Consider the following 12,000-nt stretch of genomic DNA (forward strand, 5'->3'; position numbering starts at 1 on the left):
TGTATTGTTGACGAGGCTTCCCTGACAGTTGATGCTTGCATTGGAGATAGCATTCCATTTGAACACCTCTTCCTCAAAAGGGCCTCAAAATGCATCCCCAATAACTGAGGTACTTCCAGACCAGTCAGAAAGTTGAGAGACACAATATTATTTAAGGTAAAGGGATCCCTGACCATTAGGTCCAGTCATGGCCGACTCTGGGGTTGCGGCGTTCATCTCACTTTATTGGCAGAGGGAGCCGGCATACATGTGGCCAGCATGACTAAGCCGCTTCTGGCAAACCAGAGCAGCACATGGAAATGCCGTTTACCTTCCCACTGGAGTGGTACCTATTTATCTACTTGCACTTTGAGGTGCTTTCGAACTACTAGGTGGGCAGGAGCTGGGACCGAGCAACGGGAGCTCACCCCGTTGCGGGGATTCGATATCATTCAATATTATTTACAAGAGCTATAAATTAACACAAATGAATATCCTGAAGGTGGCAGCACATTCACATGTTACCAGGCTTCTAAACGAAAGCCCAGCAGCTATTTGCCATAAAATTTGTTAGCTGCATCTTAGCTTGCATATTAGTCAATACTATCTCCTCCCCAAATAAAAAAACTTGTAAAAAAATTCCTATCTTTGCCCAGCATCTATAATGCTATAATGTTAAGTCCTCTATACTTTTTTGGGATATGTAAGATTTATATTTTGACAGTAAGGAACCAGATGTAACTGCAGTGGTACCTTGGGTTAAGTACTTAATTCGTTCCGGAGGTCCGTTCTTAACCTGAAACTGTTCTTAACCTGAAGCACCACTTTAGCTGATGGGGCCTCCTGCTGCTGCTGCGCTGCCGGAGCATGTTCTCATCCTGAAGCAAAGTTCTTAACCTGAAGCACTATTTCTGGGTTAGCGGAGTCTGTAACCTGAAGCATATGTAACCCAAGGTACCACTGTACTTTACTTTTTTATTTGTTCAGTGTCTTTCCTCTGTATGGCCACGGCATGTAGGATAATATCTGCCAAGACTTCTAGCCTCCTCCCCTTTCAAATGACATTTTGTGTTAAATGATCCTGTGCATATTGCTTTGAAATAAGTTCCATTGTCTCCTTTTCAGGTAGGTTTGCCAGGTGCAACAGCTGGGGATTAAGATCCCTTGGACATGGCAGAACCTATGGTTGCAATCTGTACACACCACACTTAACTCAGGACTGCATTACCTCAAGAAGAGCCGCTTCCCATATGAACCTACCCGGACCCAGAGATCTTTTAAGGCCCTCCTTCGTGTGCCTCCTCCTCGAGAGGTTTGGAAGGTCTGGCAACACGAGAACAGGGCCTTCTCTGCAGTGGCTCCTTGTTTGTGGAATGCTCTCCCCAGGGAAGTTTGCCTGGCGCCTTCATTCTACACCTTTAGGCACCAGGAAAAAACATTCCTTTTTAACAACAGCAGCAAGAATACTCATCGCGAAGTATTGGAAGACACAAGATTTACCCACTCTGGAAGAATGGCAGATGAAGTTGATGGACTATATGGAACTGGCGGAAATGACTGGCAGAATCCGAGACCAAGGAGAAGAGTCGGTGGAAGAAGATTGGAAAAAATTTAAAGACTATTTACAGAAATATTGTAAAATTAATGAATGTTAGAAAAATGTTGGAATGAAGTTATATGGCTTTAGTAGAAAGGTTATAAGGAATTAAGTATAGATAGGTTAATAGAGCATTAAAGGAAAAAATAAGGTTAGAATTTGTTAAGATAATTAAAGGATAGAAAGCAGAGGAAGATGGAAAGGAATTGCTGAAATAATTATCAGAAGTGGAATACAAAGAGGGAGGTGTGAGGAGGTCGCGGAAATAAGTGAGTGAAAGATGGGATAATGAAACTGTTTGATTTATTTTATTGTTTTTGTTTTGTTTTGTTAATTTAATGTTTTGCATTGTCTTTTTTTTTAGTGTTTAAGTTTCTGGAAAAATAATAAATATTATTTTTAAAAAAACAAACATTCCTTTTTAACCAGGCCTTTGGTTGATCTTAGCGACATCCAACACCTTTTAGGAATGTGCTTCTTTTTTTGTTTGTTTTTAATTGGGTTAATGTTTTTGGTATGATTTTATATGTTGTGGTCTTGTTTGTGAACCACACTGAGACCTCCGGGTATAGGGCGGTGTATAAATTGATTAAATCCTACTACTACTACTACTAATAATAATAATTACTTTGAACAATTAAAGACAGGAGGACTGAGTAAACACACATAGGTTTAAGCTAAGAGGAAACTCATCTCAGTAAAATCTAGGTGCTTTATTTATACCAGGGGAGAATGTGGCAAAAGGGAGATTCTATCCGAGCTAATATGGGAGAGGGCATATCTTAAACAGTGCCAATGTGACGCTGAGCTTGGAGTGTGCGCTTTGAATGTGGCTCTACAGGTATTTATCACCACTTTATTTTTATTGTACTTTTGTGATTTCAACTATGTCCCCGTCCCATCCCTTCCCCGCCAGTTTTGTATTGTTGATTCATTGATGATTAGCCATCCTCTGCTCCAGAATGGAGGATGGGAAGAATAGGACAATAATGAATTATGTACAGTGGTCCCTTGGTTCTCAAACGCCTTGGTACTCAAACAACTTGGAACCCAAACACTGCAAACCTGGAAGTAAGTGTTCTGGTTTGCAAACATTTTTCGGAATCCGAACGTGCTCCGTTTTGAATGCCATGCTTCTGTTTTGACTTATGCTGAGGTCTGCCTGTTTTTGCTATTTATTTTGCATTTTCGTTTTGTTTTTGCTGCTCTTTTTTGTTTTGTTTTTGTGATTGTGTGGAACCCAGTTCAGCTACTGGTTGATTGTGTGACTGCAGTACATTGTTTATTGCTTTCATTTTATGGATCAATGGTCTTGTTAGAGAGTAAAGTTCATGTTAAATTGCTGTTTCAGGGGTTGTTTTTAAAAATCTGGAACGGATTAATCCATTTTGCATTACTTTCTATGGGAAAGTGCACCTTGGTTTTGGAACGCTTTGGTTTTGGAACGGACTTCCGGAACGGATTAAGTTTGAGAACTGTAAATAAATATGGGTGGAATGGAAGAGGTGCACTAAGAGAACCGCCAGGCAGGAAACTTAATCTATTTTTGGGGTGAATATTCAGAAATTATCTTAGGTAGATAATTGAGATTAACTAAGAATAACATAGGGACGTGGGTGGCACTGTGGTCTAAACCACAGAGCCTAGGGCTTGCCAACCAGAAGGTCGGTGGTTCGAATCCCCATGACGGGGTGAGCTCCCGTTGCTCTTTCCCTGCTCCTGCCCACCTAGCAGTTCAAAAGCACGTCAAAGTGCAAGTAGATAAATAGGTACCGCTCCAGCAGGAAGGTAAATGGCGTTTCCGTGAGCTGCTCTGGTTTGCCAGAAGAGGCTTAGTCATGCTGGCCACATGACTGAGAAGCTGTACGCTGGCTCCCTCGGACAATAAAGCAAGATGAGCGCCACAACCCCAGAGTCGGCCACGACTGGACCTAACGGTCAGGGGTCCCTTTACCTTTAAGAATAACATACATGTGATGTAAAAATCATGCTATGGGGCATACTGGCATTCTGGTCATAATATAGATTAGTTCTTCAGCAAATGCCTATGAGGAACTTCAGTCTCAGCTTTCAGAATTGTGGTTGCTCAATTCCCCCCCCCCCCCCACAGTTGCATTTTATAGCTTTACTCAGCACTTTGTCCCAACCCGGATTTGTCATGAGCTGCAAATTGGCAGTTAAAACTACTGACGCAGCAGAATTTGCTGAGATGATGACTATATAGTCTCAGATAGTTTGTTATGAGATTAACAGAGATAATCTTTTTCTTTAAATTTTTTTTTTTGTGTGTAGATTTATATCACAAGCCCCGTAAAGAGAAGACATATGCTTTGTACTTGGAACCTGAGTGCAAAATTCATTGATCAGAATAATCGGTGGTCCAAACTAGTGCATCAAAAACTACTTACATGTGGCCTCCAAGCACAGCATCTCCTGAAAATGGGTCTCCCCAAGGCAAAAACCATTATTGACCAACGCATGAAGGATATTGAGCAGCAGAATAATCTGGTTTATATTAAGAAATTTAGCGCTTGGTACGCTTATCTGCCCCCCTCCCACTTTGATTTTCGGGGACCTTATTTGTCTACCTTAACCATTCCAAAACTCAGACGGGCCTTTACATTGGCCAGACTAAATATGTTACCCTCAGCTGTTCTTGAAGGTAGATATCAAAAAATTTCATTCGAGAACCGGCTCGGCCCCTGTGGAGCTGGCTACGTAGAGACTGTGTCACACGTTCTCCTGTCTTGTTCCCTATATAAAGATCTCAGGGACGAGACCATCACGCCGCTCCTATCTGCCATCCCGGGCCGCTCTTGTGAAGCCAAATTGTTCTCACTCCTAGCTGACCAGAACAGCTCGACAACAGAGAAGGTTGCTAAATTTATCGAGAGAGCAATGAGACTGAGAGCTGCTATCTGAATGACATTAGTGTCGTCACCCGGATTTCTTGCTTAGGATCTTATCATTATTAGTTTTATTATTAGCATTTTATTATCTCTGTCAAGTTTTAAGTACTGAGAGTATTAACTTATCTGCATCTGGTTATTATTATCTTTCTCCCTGTCCTGACCATTTATATTTATAATCTTTCAATTTGGCTGGTCTATTCACTTAACCGACCTGGAACAATCTACCAGAGAAAAGGCCGCCGCCCATGGGACAGAGAGTCATTGATGAATGATAATCCAGCTTTTACCTAGGGTTTTAATAGGCCATAAGATTATACGGTAACTATATTTGTAATGTATTTTTGTCGGTGTTTGTCCTTTGATGCTATGGCCTGTTGGCTACGCAAATAAAGTCTTTGTTGTTGTTGATCAGAATAATTTTTAAAAAAACCACACATGCTAAATGTCAGAATACATATATATTATAGAAAACGAGAGAAAAAACTACAAATTATTCCTAGATCTGGCAAACATTGTATAGCATTCCAGTTTTTATAAATGATATCTGTGAAATCCATTCAGTGCCATGAACGCCTCTCCAATGTTAAATATTATTGTAGATTGTAATTTGTGAAGTCTGTTCTCTGGCGAATGTGCTGGGAAGTTAAAGGAGCACATAAAGGAACTGTGAGGGGAGAGACTTCACCAGGCAAGGCCTTCTTCCACCTGCCTTGCCCCACCCTCCAGTTTCTGCTTCTCAATTTGTATTAGATTATTTTTATGCACTGTGGATTGCCGTTGTTTTATTGAAATTATTTGTTGTAATTGTTAAGAGTGGATTTCTGTTTAATTTTTATATGCTGATATTATTACCGTAGATTCCGGCGTATTAGGCGACTGGGTTGCCACTTTGGGGGGTCATCTTATACGCTTCGGCAGCTTCACTGGGCAGCTTCCTTCCGCCGGAGCCCACCGCCCACTGCAGCCATACCCGGCGTATAAGACGACCCCCACTTTTTAACCTCTTTCCCTCTTTTTTTATAATATTTTTTATTAATTTTAACATATAAATTATAAAATGTACCACAAAACTTATCACTTATACAATCTTTTTAGACTTCCATCGGCACCTCTGATGATCCACCGTTTTAACCACTTCTTATGCATTTCTTAACTTTATATTGCCTTTACATCTCTTAACAAATCATCCTCCCCCTTGTCCATTTTTACAATACTTCTAATAATACTCCTCACAAAACTTCTTGCAACCCTACAAACGTCGTCTGTTCTTCACAATTCCTTTTCAAATAGTCCGTAAATTTACTCCAGTCTTCCGTGAATTTCTGGTCTCGCCTGTTTCGAATCCTTCCTGTTAGTTTATCTAATTCTGCATAGTCCATTAACTTCATCCTCCATTCTTCAATCGTCGGTAACTCTTTTTGCTTCCATTTTTGGGCCAATAATATTCTTGCTGGTTTTTAACCTCTTTTCTGGTGTTAAAAAGTTGTCTTATACGCCGGAATCTACGGTATTCTATATACTATTCTAATGGTTGTCAAATGTTACTTTATTTGATGTATGTTGCTTATTTTAAAGCTATGCTGTATTATCACATTTTTGTATTGCATTAGATTGTTATAAGGTGTACATTCTTTGTTTCTTCAGCTTGTAAACCGCCTTAGGTATTGTATGATAGAAAGACGGTATACAAATTAAAAGTGGTGGTGATGATGATGAAAATGTCTTATTGGATATTTGCCGTTCAGGACATTAGGGGTGGTATTCAACAAGATATTTGTATGACTGCAAGAATTAGCACCAGCACAGCAAGACTTTCAGTCTCTAGCCTTCTTGCATGTATTCCAATCTGTCCCCAATTCTGCTCTGGAGGGTTCGGGGAAAACCCATAGAAAATATTTAGGGGGCATTCAGGGGGAGAAGGGAAGAACATTCTGTTCCAGAACATTCTCCCCAGTACTTAGTTGAATACAACTAACACAGACCCTCCAAGTGTCCCTATCTTCCAGGGACAGTCCCAGATTTACAGAAGCCATCCTGGTTTCTGATTTGATCCCAGAATACCCTGCTTTTCCTTAGGATGTCCCTATTTTCATCAGTCATAGAATTATGCATTCCTTGAGCCAAGGAGATACAACCCTTAGGAGATACAGTGGTACCTCGGGTTAAGTACTTAATTCGTTCTGGAGGTCCGTACTTAACCTGAAACTGTTCTTAACCTGAAGCACCACTTTAGCTAATGGGGCCTTGTGCTGCTACCGCGCCGCCGGAGCACGATTTCCGTTCTCATTCTGAAGCAAAGTTCTTAACCTGAAGCACTATTTCTGGGTTAGCGGAGTCTGTAACCTGAAGCGTATGTGACCTGAAGCGTATGTAACCCGAGGTACCACTGTATCTGAAGACAGCCCTGTACAGGGAAGTTTTTGAATGATGGACTTATTCCACACCCAAGTTAAGGAGATAAGTAGCTATGCAACCTTTATAAGACATCTTAAACGCAGCTATGTACAGGGAGCTTTAAAAAAAAAAAAGTTGAATGTTTTATTAAATTATTTATTAGTGTTTTATTCTATCAGGCAGGGTATAAATAATAAGATTAGTATTATGGAATGGGATGTCCCTATTTCCATTGGAGAAATATTGGAGAGAATGCTCATAGAATTGTAACTTGATTTAAAGCATCAGGTAGGTAGCTGTGTTGGTCTGATGCAGTCAAAATAAATAAAAAAGATTAAAGAATTGTCCAGTAGCACCTTAGAGACCAACTACGTTTGTTCTGGGTATAAGCTTTCATGTGCGTGGTATCTGAAGAAGCGTGCATGCACACGAAAGCTTATACAGTGGTACCTCAGGTTAAGTACTTAATTCGTTCCGGAGGTCCGTACTTAACCTGAAACTGTTCTTAACCTGAAGCAGCACTTTAGCTAATAGGGCCTTCTGCTGCTGCTGTGCCGCCGGAGCACGATTTCTGTTCTCATCCTGAAGCAAAGTTCTTAACCTGAAGCACTATTTCTGGGTTAGCGGAATGTGTAACCTGAAGCGTATGTAACCTGAAGCATCTGTAACCTGAGGTACCACTGTACCTAGAACAAACTTAGTTGGTCTCTAAGGTGCTACTGGACAATTCTTTAATTTATTTTGATTTAAAGCAGTAATTGGAAGCTTCTGTCCTTCCAGCTATTTGCTGGACTACAGCTTCCATCATCCCTGGAAATTGGCCATGCCAGGTTGGGCTGATGGGATTTGGAGTCCGACAACATCTGCTTGCCTGCTCCTCATTCACAACTGTAGTCTGTTGCCCACAGGTGTAGTGGAGTTCATTGTCTTGTCATGAGTATTCAAGTAAGAGACAGCAGCCAGTGGGGCTGGATACTATACGTGAAATCTAGAGGCGGATAGCAGTCAGCAGCAAAATGCCTTGGACTGCTCCTGGTTCCTCTTACTATTGAGGAGACGCATCCATCTCCTTCCCAGTCTCTGCACTAGGTTCGCACAACTTCTGCTCCACCAAGGCAAATGTGACCCATTCATGGCAACATAATAATAATAATAATAATAATAATAATAATAATTTATTATTTGTACCCCGCCCATCTGGCTGGGTTTCCCCAGCCACATGCAGTCACTGTCTTATTTTGGGGAGACTGCCAGAGCTGAGTGGTTGTCAAGTCTCGCAGGCAAGACACAAAAGATGACTGCTGTGCTGTGCTTGGCTTAGTAGATGTCAAGTGCTGGATGGTGGGGGTCACCCTCCCCTTCTTCTGAACCTTCCTGAGAACCGGAGGGCAGTATAGATTTAGAACAGTGGTTTGCAGAAGGGCATAGTTCAGAGGCTGCAGAGGGGAGAAGCTGGGAAATATTGGAAGAGGAACAGCAGGTAGATGAAGCACCAGAGGAGGGACAGCTGAAAGACTCAGTGTCTTTGGAAAGCATTCCTGACCACCCCCCGTCCCAGGACCAGGGGAGCATTGAGGGTAGTAGAACAGAAAGCTCAGAGGCAGAAAGCCCAGATTAGCTGACACAGGGGCGACGTAGAATAGGAGAGACATAGGGGGTGGGATTTTATTTGGAGCACCGCCATTGTCTTTGGGACACCGCATTCCTTCCTCTCTCTTTCTGTGAACATTGAATAAATCACTTGGTAAGAACTCCTTTGTTTTCTCTGCTTCTTGGTTGCCACTGTGGGAGGAATAGGATTCCTTGAAGCCTTGACAATAGGTCACAACTTCTGTGACCTTGTTTTGCATAGACCATGGAAGGCTTCCCAGAAGCAGATTCTAGTAGAGATTCTAAGGCACCCAACCTGGTGCCCTCTGGATGTTGTTGCCTTGCTACTCCCATGATGCCCGACCATTGGCTGTGCTGACTGGAGCTGATGGAAGTTGGAGCCCAAAATGCCTGGAGGGCAGTAATCTGGACTAAAGCTGCTGCTTTAAAATACCCATGGCTATGAAACCAGGCTCTACCTTGGCCTCCAGAAAGTATCAGCACAAGAATACTGGCTGAAGAACATCTCCAAGAACTCCCAGAGGCCCTCATCCTCCAGCTGATGCTGATTCTTGTTGACGCGACGGCTGCAAGCAAATCCCTTGCGGTCCCGTCTCCCTCACTTTTCTCATCCATAAAGCAATGAGGATAATAACAGCGTGTTCCTAGATTTCAAAAGCATGTGGATTACCCAGTCAGATGTTCCTCAGACTCTTTGAAGATGAAAAGAGCCAGATATATTATTATTAATATTATTATTATTTATTGTCATAACCAAATCAAAAGATAGTGGGGAGATGTAATTGTACTGAGCATCACGGTGGAATGCTTGCATGAGGGTTAGTTCAAAGCAAGAATGCACACATTAAAATTTTTATTTTATGAGAGGTGAGGAGAGACAAACCAAAGCCACAATGACTTTAACATTTGTTCATGCCGCTTCCAGTTTCACTGGCTCCCCTGCATAGTGGCTGTTGAAAAATTCTTTCTGCTCTCTACTTAAATTAATACAAGTATTTCTATAGCTCCAATTCTTTGGTTGGTTGGCGTCCGTCCATCTTGGGAGACAATGGAGGAGTGCGTCTTTGGGGTTGAAGTCAACCTTCCGTTCATAGAATGTAACATGGCAGTATATCTGCAATAAAATATAATAATAATAATAAAAGCAATTCAAAGGACTAGGGCGATCAAAAAAGGTAAAGAGTTGCAGAAGTCTGTGTACATAAAAAGTACTTTACGAAGATGTCTGGAAGTCAAAAGAGAAGATGCATCCCAAATCTCTGCTGGAAGAGTTTGTTCGTTTACTTTATTGCATTTTTAAAACAATTATAAAAAGGAAACATCCAGATAACAAAATAAAGGTTTGCTCTTAACAAACCTCCTTGTATTTCCCCCCCTTTCCTTAATAAAGAAACTAACTGCACGTTCGCCTCACATCTCTCTCTGACCTGTGAATGGCCTGATCGTCCTGACAGACCCTTGACACATGCTAGAGACCACAGGCCCAAGTGGTTTTCCACTTGTCACATGCCTTCTAGGCACGGGGCTGAGCAGTTTTGCCTTTGCCCAGCTACTTTCCTCGGGAAAACCAGCTCTTTAGTGTTAATCAGAACAAACGGCAATCCAAGGAAGACCTGGTACCATTTGTTCCGGTTCAGTTTTAAACCACGGGGCGCTGGGGGAAAGAGATTGGGGGATCCGCAGATTGGGATTTGGATAAACCTATATTCCTGGAGGCTAGTTGAATCTCTATAAACACAGGGGATGTAGGAAGCTAACCCTTATATACACTGAAGACCAGGTCAAGCAGTTGGTCTTGGCTTGTTGAAGACAATCTATTGAAGATAATCTATTGAAAACAAGGCAGTTCAGGGAAGCTACTGGGTGAGATTAAAAGCACCATCCTATTAATTGCTTTGACTCCTTGTTATTTTACATGATTTTTATTAAATTTTCTGTTTTACAATTTAAAACACTCATTTAAACAACCTTAAAATATCAATCACTTCCCTTCTTCTCTTTCCGTGGTTCATTTTACATAATAGAAATCCCTCCATATTTTATATAAACTAGACCATTCAGTATTCCATTATTACATCCAGCAAAACTTATTTACACTGTTGAATTTATCTTAATGCTGCCAGCATCTTCAGCTGTACACAGTTATTTCTCATATATTCAATAAATTTTTCCAACCTTCTCTAAACGTATGTTCCTCATGTTCTTTTATTCTACATGTTAAGTCTGAAGCTGCACATATTCTATCATATCTTATCGTAAGTTGCCACTCTTCTTTGGTTGGGACCTCTCTAGTTTTCCATTTTTGGGCTAACAAAACATGGGCCGTAGTAGTAACATACACAAATAATCTTTTTTGACACCTGGGAATTTCCATTTGAATTATCCCCAACAGAAAGGGCTCTGGGTTGTGCTGTTGTTGTTGTTGAAAAGTGCATTTAAACATTGCTTTGATTCCAACAGTGGTTCTAAATGCACATTCTAATAATTGAGCATAGGATCCATAACTATTTTGCTAGAAAAAGAGGTGCTGGAACTCACCACAAACTTCTCCCTTGATCTCTTAGAACAGCAACGGCGCCCACTTGCGAGGAGCTGGAGAGGAGGTCTGGTGAGCTCTGGCTGAAAAAAAGCCCTGACAAGATTGTGTAAGCAACAACCTTACAATAGTCCCCTGATTATTTTTAATCTTATTTCTATAAGCAAGGAACTGATGGATGTGTCTAATTCAACCAGCCATGATTGGAGCACAAAGATTCATAACACCATCAGTTCAACCAAAGTGCTTATCATACGAGACAAGGAAGAATAAATTGCTCGGGGTCTGGCAGCAGATCCATAGGTTTGCTGGCATTTGTTCCAGCAGATATGGGCTATGTTTATTTATTTTGTTTAGCAAAATCTATATATTGCTCAATAAAACTTGTCTCTCTCTTTCTCTCTTTAAGCGGTTTACATAAAATGGTGCAAAAATTCTACTTGAAGTTGCAATAAATAGACTTCAAGATGCATAGACATAATGAATTATCAAAATATAGATAAAATCAAGCGTTTTTTTTAAAAAAATAATGTGCATAATAAAAATTTCACGTTTCGGCTTGCCTAAACCAAAAAGATTTCAGCAGGCATCAAAAGCAGTACAAAGAAGGCGCCTGTCTAATAGTAGCACGCAGGAAGTTGCAGAGAATAGATGCTGCCACACTAAAAGATCAGTTTCTCTCAAGTGCAGAGTGTATATTATTTGGCCCTTGTAGTAGTGCCAGTCCTTAATGCCGCTAGCATAAAAGTATTGTTTCTGAATCGTATGATCCTTTTTGTTTGTTGAATAGGCTAAAAGCCAGCCAGGAGAGCCAAACACCACCTTGAGCAAAGAATGAGGCGAAAAAGAGAAAAATCATTATCTCCTCCAGAGGAACCCTGCAAGGCAGTTTAATAAACCTAACGCCAACCTGCTGAGTCATGACTTTCTTCCTGGCTTTGAGGTTCATCGCGCTTACGTGCTGTCTCAGT

At 41.1% G+C, this 12,000-nt stretch overlaps 2 long non-coding RNA genes across 2 annotated transcripts in view; one reads left to right on the forward strand and one right to left on the reverse strand.

Annotated features, from left to right (window-relative positions):
• The window catches only part of LOC308466806, a 219,982-nt gene that overhangs the window by 180,987 nt on the left and 26,995 nt on the right, over positions 1–12,000 (forward strand). The gene's annotated exons all lie outside the window — the stretch shown is intronic.
• The window catches only part of LOC308466809, a 51,337-nt gene continuing 48,666 nt past the window's right edge, over positions 9,330–12,000 (reverse strand). Inside the window, exon 2 of the long non-coding RNA XR_013980965.1 lies at positions 9,330–9,607. This is a non-coding gene — a long non-coding RNA (uncharacterized lncRNA). The remainder of the gene's footprint in view (positions 9,608–12,000) is intronic.

This window comes from Podarcis pityusensis, assembly GCF_964106645.2.
Source record: "Podarcis pityusensis genome assembly, chromosome: 17".
Classification (NCBI taxonomy): domain Eukaryota; kingdom Metazoa; phylum Chordata; class Lepidosauria; order Squamata; family Lacertidae; genus Podarcis; species Podarcis pityusensis.